The 9883-nt window shown below is 46.6% G+C and overlaps 1 non-coding gene across 1 annotated transcript; it reads right to left on the minus strand.

Moving 5' to 3' along the window:
- Nucleotides 1-1167: 1167 nt before the first annotated feature.
- Nucleotides 1168-1302, minus strand: LOC112581492. The gene has a single exon (XR_003106072.2). It is a non-coding gene; the product is annotated as a small nucleolar RNA SNORA70 (small nucleolar RNA).
- Between the last annotated feature and the right edge of the window lie 8581 nt (nt 1303-9883).

Raw genomic sequence — 9883 nt, forward strand, 5'->3', positions numbered from 1 at the left:
TGGTGGCTCAGTGGGTAAAGAATCCTCCTGCCAACGTAGGAGACATGGGAGACTCGGGTTTTGTTCCTGGGTCGGGAAGATCCCCTGGAGGAGGGCATGGCAACCCACTCCAGTATGCTTGCCTGGAGAATCCCATGGACAGAGGAGCCTGGAGGGCTGTAGTCTATGGGGTTTTAGTGAAAACCCATCACCTGATACAGAGTCCTAGTTCCTGATACTAAAGTCGAAAGGAAAAGTGACCTTGTTTTCCTTCTCCCAAATGGCAAGAACTCAGGCCTGACCCCCGGCAGGACCTGCTGGACGCGCCCACGCGGGATCCCATTGACTCATTGACGGGAAGTGGTGCTTAGGATCTGTTCACAGCTGTTGTATTGTTGTCCGCTGTATTGTTGGCCAGACTTTTCATGCAAAGAGAGAGCCTGCTGCTTCCTGTGCCTTGACCCCCCAGAATTCCGGATTCTTGGCAGCTTCTGAGTCCTCAGGCAGGCCTGTGGCCCTCCCTGTATTCGATCCCCCACTAGTGAACTTCTTGTACTTTAGATGGCTGGAAAGAATTGTCCCAGTTGTGATCAGAATACTGACTAGCAGATGGGTTTGCACTGGAAGCTGGGCCCCAGGAAGAAAGCACCAAAAGAAGGGGGTCTGATCATGAGAGAAGGCTGCCCAGCAAAGGTAGGCTTGCTTCCTGGAAGTGATCTGGCTACTCTGCGTCTTAGTGTTGCTGACAAAAGATGGGGCTTGAGATGTTTCCCAGCCTTCTTTTTTTGGATAGGAAAGTAGGGTTTATTGCTGGGCTTGAGTAAGGAAGGGACAGCGACCAGGCTTTCTTGAGTGCAGGCCCCATTTTTCCAGAAGGTCACCAGAAGGGCACAGTTAGGGACCTATTTGATTCCACAGCTACCGGGATGGCATCTCTTCCACCGTGTTTTCACATTCATCTGCATGAAACTTAGTAGATCCCCACTTGGAGATGAGATCTTCTGGCAGCAAAGGAACTTGACCTTGGCCCCGTAGAGGCCAAGAACACATGCTGCTTGTTCTGTAGCTTGGTGCGGATGGACATTATGACTTGGCTGATGTGCCCCTGGGCTTTCCAAAGGCACCACACACATCTGTCTGGAGCCTAGACTGGGGCCAGCATGCCAGTCATGAAGGCCCACTGGAAAGAGTTGTCTCCAAGGTCCCTTAGGGCAACCTGTCTGGGTAACAAGCTGCATACGCTACCAAGAAGGCTGTTGTTTGCAGCCATTGCACGCTGGGTCCCCATGGGGAAAAGAGCACAGTCAGCTTAATTGGCTGCCAACAGCCTTCTTCTTTTTAAAGATTCGGGGTCACCATAACCCTTACCATCTTGGTTTCTTCTTTACTGTCTACTGCTGCCCCAGGCACCTACTGAAAGCCTCTCACAGGCAAAAGCCACAAGGTATTCACAGGAGGATTAGCACCCTGTGTGGATCACAGCAAACTGGAAAATTCTGAAAGAGATGGGAATACCAGACCACCTGACCTGCCTCTTGAGAAATCTGTATGCAGGTCAGGAAGCAACAGTTAGAACTGGACATGGAACAACAGACTGGTTCCAAATAGGAAAAGGAGTACGTCAAGGCTGTATATTGTCACCCTGCTTATTTAACTTCTATGCAGAGTACATCATGAGAAACGCTGGGCTGGAAGAAGCACAAGCTGGAATCAAGATTGCTGGGAGAAATATCAATAACCTCAGATATGCAGATGACACCACCCTTATGGCAGAAAGTGAAGAGGAACTCAAAAGCGTCTTGATGAAAGTGAAAGTGGAGAGTGAAAAAGTTGGCTTAAATCTCAACATTCAGAAAATGAAGATCATGGCATCTGGTCCCATCACTTCATGGGAAATAGATGGGGAAACAGTGGAAACAGTGTCAGACTTTATTTTTCTGGGCTCTAAAATCACTGCAGATGGTGACTGCAGCCATGAAATTAAAAGACGCTTACTCCTTGGAAGGAAAGTTATGACCAACCTAGATAGCATATTGAAAAGCAGAGACATTACTTTGCCAACAAAGGTCCGTCTCGTCAAGGCTATGGTTTTCCCAGTGGTCATGTATGGATGTGAGAGTGGGACTATAAAGAAAGCTGAGCGCTAAAGAATTGATGCTTTTGAACTGTGGTGTTGGAGAAGACTCTTGAGAGTCCCTTGGACTGCACGGAGATCCAACCAGTCCATTCTAAAGATCAGCCCTGGGTGTTCTTTGGAAGGAATGATGCTAAAGCTGAAACTCCAGTACTTTGGCCACCTCATGCGAAGAGTTGACTCATTGGAAAAGATTCTGATGCTGAGAGAGATTGGGGTCAGGAGGAGAAGGGGACGACAGAGGATGAGATGCCTGGATGGCATTGCCGACTCGATGGACGTGAGTCTGAGTGAACTCCAGGAGATGGTGATGGACAGGGAGGCCTGGCGTGCTGCGATTCATGGGGTTGCAAAGAGTCGGACATGACCGAGCGACTGAACTGAACTTGAGCACTTAATGGGTGCCTGGCCCCCAAATGCTGGAAGAACTAAAAGACTGTGGTATTGAAAGGGGCACCTTTGGATAAAAAGCCAAGCAAGCACCTGCCATTGCTTATTGAGCTACAATTAGATCACATCAGATTCTGCACATAAACCTTTGTTGATGAATCTAGTTGGGAATTCCGCCTGCTCACCAGGGTATTAAAATATACCATCCCACAAAGAGAGATGGTTCTTCCATAGCAGGTGGCTGAGACTGTAGATTATAAATTTAACACTTAAACCCAGATCGATTGCCTCCCAAGTCAGTGCTCTTTGTGTTAGAACCATTGCCAGACTCCACCTGGTTCTCCCTCTCATAGTGATATATCGGAGGGGAGAGCAGAGGCTGGGGATGGGTTGGGCTGGCCCATTATTTGGAGACTGAGTCCCTGGGTACACTCAGTGTTTTATGACCTTAAATAAGTTTCTTTATGTACCTCTGCCTCTTAAAGAGATGGGAATACCAGACCACCTTACCTGCCTCCTGAGAAATCTGTATTCAGGTCAAGAAGCAACAGTTAGAACTGGACATGGAGCAATGGACTGGTTCCAGATTGGGAAAGGAGTATGTCAAGGCTGTATTTTGTCACCTTGCTTATTTAACTTATATGCAGAGTACATCATATGAAATGTGAGGCTGGATGAAGCGTAAGCTGGAATCAAGGTTGCCTGGGAGAAATAGCAATAATCTCAAATACACAGATGACACCACCCTTACGGCAGAAAGCGAAGAGAAACTGAAGAGCCTCTTGATGAAAGTGAAAGAGGAGAGTGAAAAAGCTGGCTTAAAGCTCAACATTCAAAAAACGAAGGTCATGGCATCCTGTCCCATAACCTCATGACAAATAGATGGGGAAACAATGGAAACAGTGACAGACTTTATTTTCTTGGGCTCCAATATCACTGCAGATGGTGACGGCAGCCATAACTTTAAAAGACACTTGCTCCTTGGAAGAAAAGCTATGACCAACCTAGATAGCATATTTAAAAGCAGAGATATTACTTTGCTGAAAAAGCTCTGTCTAGTCAAAGCTATTTTTCCAGTGGTCATGTATGGATGTGAGAGCTGGACTATAAAGAAAGCTGAACGCTGAAGAATTGATGCTTTTGAACTGTGGTGTTGGAGAAGACTCTTGAGAGTCCCTTGGACTGCAAGGAGATGCAACCAGTCCATTCTAACGGAGATCAGTCCTGAATATTCATTGGAAGGACGGATGCTGAAGCTGAAACTCCAATATTTTGGCCACCTGATTCAAAGAACTGACTCATTGGAAAAGACCCTGATGCTGGGAAAGACTGAAGGCAGGAGGAGAAGGGGACAACAGAGGATGAGATGGTTGGATGGCATCACCAACCTGATGGACATGAGTTTGAGCAAGCTCCCAGAGATGGTGAAGGACAGGGAAGCCTGACGTGTTGCAGTCTGTGGGGTCGCAAAGAGTCGGACATGACTGAGCGACTGAACTGAACCACCTCAATTCCACATCAGACAGGAAGGAAACCTGTACAGTAACTCTCTAATATGATCTTGTTGTATTCCAGAAAAATCATATAAAGAAAGAAAGTCAGTAAAGATCCTCTAATTTGTATGACTTTGCCAATATCTTCTGTTGAAAAATTTATAAATCATTATCATTCTGGTTCACGGTTGCATTTTTTTTAAGACAGAAACTCATATATTTGTGAATTCAGCCACTTAGTTACTCTCATTATTACTGAATGGTAATCATGGGGGTTGGGAATCATTTATAATTCTCTTGTGCAGAGCATATCCTCTGAGCCAAGGAAGTCATCTTCTGTGAAGATGGGGGACAGCCCAGACTGGACAAGGGGAAAATCAAGGATTGCGGGTAGAGAAAGAAAGCAAGTCGATGGCCAATACTGTGGTTCACAAACCCAAAGGAGGTATCGAAAGTAGACGAGATACAAAGAATAATCTTAGGAACATCTCAGTCCAACCACTTAGCTTAAGCGTTAGAATTGGACCAATATTGTTGAAGGTCATAGTTGATTTGTTCATGTATGTGTGTGTGCTTGTTCCTTATTCACTTAATTTTGTGATTCTTATTCACTTAGTTTTCTTTGGAACTTTTGTACATAGCGATGCGCCCTCAAACCTCACACTGCTTAGTCTTGCATAGTTTTGAAGTCTCCACAAGTAGTGCAATATTGTAAGCACTTTGTTCTTTCTTGCCTGTTTGTTTGGGATGCTGTCTGCGGGTGTGGATGCACATAACTCTTGCTCATTTTCACTGTGATATAGAATTCGATGGGCTTCCCAGGTAGCACTAGTGGTAAAGGATCTGCCTGTCAATGCAGAAGACACGAGACACAGGTTTGATCCCTGGCTTGGGAACATATCTTGGAGGAGGCCACGGCAACCCACTCCAGTATTCTTGCCTGGAGAATCCCATGGGCAGAGGAGCCTGGTGGGCTACCATCCATGGAGTTGCCAAGAGTCAGACACGACTGAAGCAACGTAGTACACACAGGCACGTAGAATCCTGTTGCATGAATACACAGTAATTTGTTTACCAATAGGAAGTTTCATTTTTTTCCCTTTTTTATTGCTCACACTATTATGGTATTTTAATATTATTTATACATACATAATTATTCCTAACTTGTAAACATTCTCTGAACATAGGCTCTGGTACATAAAAGACTGCACTGTGAATCAGTTAGTTTTCTCCACAGTTTCTTTGGAGACCAGAGGCCTAAGAGCCGAGGTTGTTGGCAATGCCCTCCTTTAGCCCCACTGTGCCTCTGTTTAAAATCAGTCACCTGTTCTTCAAACAATGTTTCTTCTCAACTGTGCCCCCAACTACATGTCAAAACCTCAATGCTATCAAATGGTGTCTTTTGACATCAAAACATCAATTTATGTCAACTGTAATTTAACCTAAAGCTGAGCTTCCGTTATTAGAATGATAATGTCCTTTGTCATATGTCTTTTCTTTCACTTTCCCTGATTTTCATTATTGAAACAACACCTGCTTCCTGTGCGTTGAGAGATGGTGCTGATGCTAATGGGGGTCTGTTACCAGAGCACCCTGTGAAGACGGTGTCAGAGCCCACGGTGATGAGCTGAGCATTCTATAAATGGGGATTGAGAATAATCAAGACATCCGTGGAGCCAAACCGGCCACAGAAATACCATAGCAACAGATGAACCATAATTGCGGCATTTCGGGCTATTTCCTCAGCTACACTCTCACAGAATCGATGTTCACACCGTGTCCTCAGGAGGAGCCCAGGTCAGGTCTGGCTACCCCCGTCCATGAGGGCTCGGCTCCTGGGCCAGGAAAAAGCGGGGTGTGCTCCCCTTTCCAGCCCCTCTGCTTCCTGCCCACTTATGCCTAAAGTGTTCATGGCAGCAACAGAGATGTGGAGGTTCTGGGCACCACACACCCCAAGTCAGCCAACCCAAGTGACCTAATAAGATTTTGCTCTCAAGAAACAGAACTACTGAGACTTCCCTGGTGGTCCAGTGGTTAAGAATCTGCCTTCAATGCAGGTTTGATTCCTGGCCTGGGAAAATCCCACACTCCATGGGGCAACCAAGAGCCTGTGCACTCTGCCACAGAGACCCAGAGCAGCCAAAAATAATTTTTAAAACATGGTACTGAACCTTTAACAAAGTCGAATTTAAATAAACAAACCAAATATCATAAGGTAAATAAGTGTTTTACAAGTTCTGTTCCCATAATGATGTACAAGCTCCTACAGGACCAACGCTCTTGAATGAAACATATATACTAAAAAAAGAAAACTACGCGTCAGCTGGGAGTTCTTATCTTGGTGGACAAGCAAGAAGACCAGAGCAGCATGTGGGGTTGTGAAGTGACAACACTGTCCATCTCTCTCAACAGCGCGGGGTCAGGGCTGGGCTCCCTTGGCCTTGGGGGGTCTGTAGACTCTAAACATTTGTTTCTGCAAATGGACCCCCGTAGCTAGTGGTAAAGAATCTGTCTGCAATGTAGGAGACGTACAGACGCGGGATCGATCCCTGGGTTGTCAAGATTCCCTGGAGGAGGAAATGGCAACCCATTCCCGAATTCTTGCCTGGAGAATCCCATGGACGAGGAGCCTGGTGGGCTACAGTCCACAGTGTCACATGAGTCGGACATGACTGAAGCTCCTAAGCCCAGGACAGCACAGCAGATGTGGCCCCTGCTTCTCTAAGGCACGGAGACTGGACAGGACTCTTGGGACCCATCGGACCATGACCTTCAATCCTAATCCTGAGAACACCCAGGAAGGGGCCAGCTGGAGAAGGAAGGATTGCCTCTCGAGGGACGTCCCTTGGCCTGATGCATCTTGCCAAGGTGTCTACTGAGAGAGGCGGGCAGGTTGGTGGGGACGGTTTTCTCGTGGTGAGGACTGTAGGGGACTGAGCTGCTGGAGAGGGCAGAGTCTTTCCCATGGAGTTCCTGAATGGCGCAGCTTTCTGGAAAGACAGACAGAGTGAGCCCAAGACCCTTGATATGAAGTCAGAGGATGGGAGAAGGCTTCCTGGCTGCTCTTGCCTCCCTTCAAGGCTGCAGGCTTACTTATCAGACACTTCTGCAGATCACGTCTCTCCCTGTCTCTCAAGACAGCCAGAATAATTGATTTCATTAAAGTCTAGATATTCTAGAACTAGTTCCTGTATGTTAAGTGGTGTAGAGCTTTCCCCCTCTCTGCCATCTTTAAAGGGTAATCTGAATTCTGGAGGTTTGCTTTCAGCCTTCTCAAACCCATTTTGTTTCCATGGTTACAAAGCACTGCTGTCCCTGACCCACAATGCATCAGGAGGGGTACACTGGCTGCCTAGTAATGGCTATATTGTTTTCCAGATTTGCAGACCTCCTCAACACTACCCGGATATTAGAAAGGTGGCTGCCCTTCTGTTGTGTGCGCCAGCTGGCAGTCCTCATGTAAGTGTTTTGCACGGAGCAAGGTAAAGGATATTTGCACTATAAATTACAAATATTGAAGCATTCCCCCAATAAATGGAATATCAAGGACAAAGGTTGGAAAGCAAGAAAGCATCAGCAATTGCCACGCATCCCAGGGGAATTTCCTCTTGCCTAGGCTAAGTCCATTAGTCTAGCTCTGTACTTGGAGGCAGGAAGCCCTGTCCGGGAGGCCGATGCCGCGATGGTCAAGGGTCGGCAGCCGATCTGAAAGATCCGAATGTGAATCTGTTTCTTGCTAGCTGTGGGTAGTTCATTCTCTCCTAACTGCAGTTCCCTAATCTTTGAAAGAAGCAACTCTCGCAGGCTTGTTGAGAGGATTAAATGAGATATGTGAAGGCTTTTATAGTACACATTATGCACTCAGTAAATGCTAATAGCCAGTTTTGGCGCTATGACTTCAAAAGTCATCAATCCCTGTGATATAAAATAGTGCACAGTATGTCAGTGCAAAGTGTATAGAAAGTGTTTGGTGGGGCTTTGGGATTATGATTACATCACCATGGTGATGGTGATAACGGTGGTTATGGTGCTGACAATGATCAAGTTATTGAGGTACAGAAATTACAGGGACTCCAGTGTAACTGGTTGCATTCGCTCCACTAAATGAAAGATGTAGTGTACATAATGATTAACAGTGTGTGTTAGTCACTCAGTCACGTCCGACTCTTTGTGACTGCATGGACTGTAGCCCCCCAGGCTCCTCTGTCCATGGGATCCTCCAGACAAGAACACTGGAGCTGCCTTTCCCTTCTCTAGGGGATCTTCCTGACCCAGGGATCCAACCCTGGTCTCCTGCATTGCAGGCAAACTCCTTACCATCTGAGTCACCAAGGAAGCCCATAATGTTTAATGCATGATTTACATTTTGACCTTGCCTAGAGTGAAAAAGTTGGCTTAAAGCTCAACATTCAGAAAACGAAGATCATGGCATCTGGTCCCATCACTTCATGGCAGATAGATGGGGAAACAGTGGAAACAGTGTCAGACTTTATTTGGGGGGGCTCCAAAATCACTGCGGATGGTGATTGCAGCCATGAAATTAAAAGACGCTTACTCCTTGGAAGGAAAGTTATGACCAACCTAGACAGCATGTTCAAAAGCAGAGACATTACTTTGCCAACAAAGGTCCATCTAGTCAAGGCTATGGTTTTTCCAGTGGTTATGTGAGAGTTGGACTGTGAAGAAAGCTGAGCACTGAAGAATTGATGCTTTTGAACTGTGGTGTTGGAGAAGACTCTTGAGAGTCCTTTGGACTGTAAGGAGATCCAACCAGTCCATCCTAAAGGAGATCAGTCCTGGGTGTTCACTGGAAGGACTGATGTTGAAGCTGAAGCTCCAATACCTTGGCCACCTGATGCAAAGAGCTGACTCATTTGAAAAGACCCTGATGCCGGGAAAGATTGAAGGCAGGAGGAGAAGGGGACAACAGAGGATGAGATGGTTGGATGGCATCACTAACTCGATGGACATGGGTTTGGGTAGACTCCGAGAGTTGGTGATGGACGGGGAGGCCTGGCGTGCTGTGGTTCATGGGGTCGCAAAGAGTCGGACACGACTGAGCAACTGAACTGAACATGTGTAGATGTGACTTACTCGAAGTTGATGTGTCTGAGTTTCCTTCTCAGGAAAGTGGAGAGGACGATAATATCCCCATGTACCTCACTGAATGCACTGGTAGTTTTGGGGGCCTTGGACAGAACCAGGGCTGAGATCTTGGGAACATGCATCAAGGCATGGAAGAGGAGGATACCGATGAGGCAAGCAGGAAGCAACCATGCTATTCTCATCCCTCACGTGCCTCTTAATCTGCTTTGCCAGCTATTTCTTTCCTGTGTGAAATCTCAGGCTGGTCCCCAGAACTTTTCTGACCATTGGAATTATATAGTCTTCTCATCACTTCTCAAAATAATAACAGTCTTATTTGAGAAATTACAGTGCCTACATGGTAAAGTGCCAAACTTCATTTAGAATGACAGTGTCTCTCTTTCCCCACTTTGTCCTGGCTTCAAAGTGAATTTGTGACTTCTGCTAAGACGGTTGATGAGGGGCAAGAATCGTGAAACTGACTTTCACCACCTCCTTTGAAGGACAGATTGTCCTCACCGGGGCCACTGTGACTGTGTGACATTAAGCAGGCTGTCCCCTCCCAGGCCTCGTGCTTCTCATCAGTGGACCGAAGGAGGATGACTGCACATGGGAGAGTGAGGTGTGAGAGACATCCCTGCGGGAGACATCCCGGCATAGACAGAGCGCCCAGTCAATCACCATCACTGTTTCCACGTTACTTTTTTTTTTAGACTGACAGTCTTGTTGCAATTGTGTAAAAACAGGCTGCGATGCATTTGGCAGACTGAGAGTCACCTGCAGCCAAAGCTCGGGTTGTGCA

This window comes from Bubalus bubalis, chromosome 22 (assembly GCF_019923935.1).
Source record: "Bubalus bubalis isolate 160015118507 breed Murrah chromosome 22, NDDB_SH_1, whole genome shotgun sequence".
NCBI classification, from domain to species: domain Eukaryota; kingdom Metazoa; phylum Chordata; class Mammalia; order Artiodactyla; family Bovidae; genus Bubalus; species Bubalus bubalis.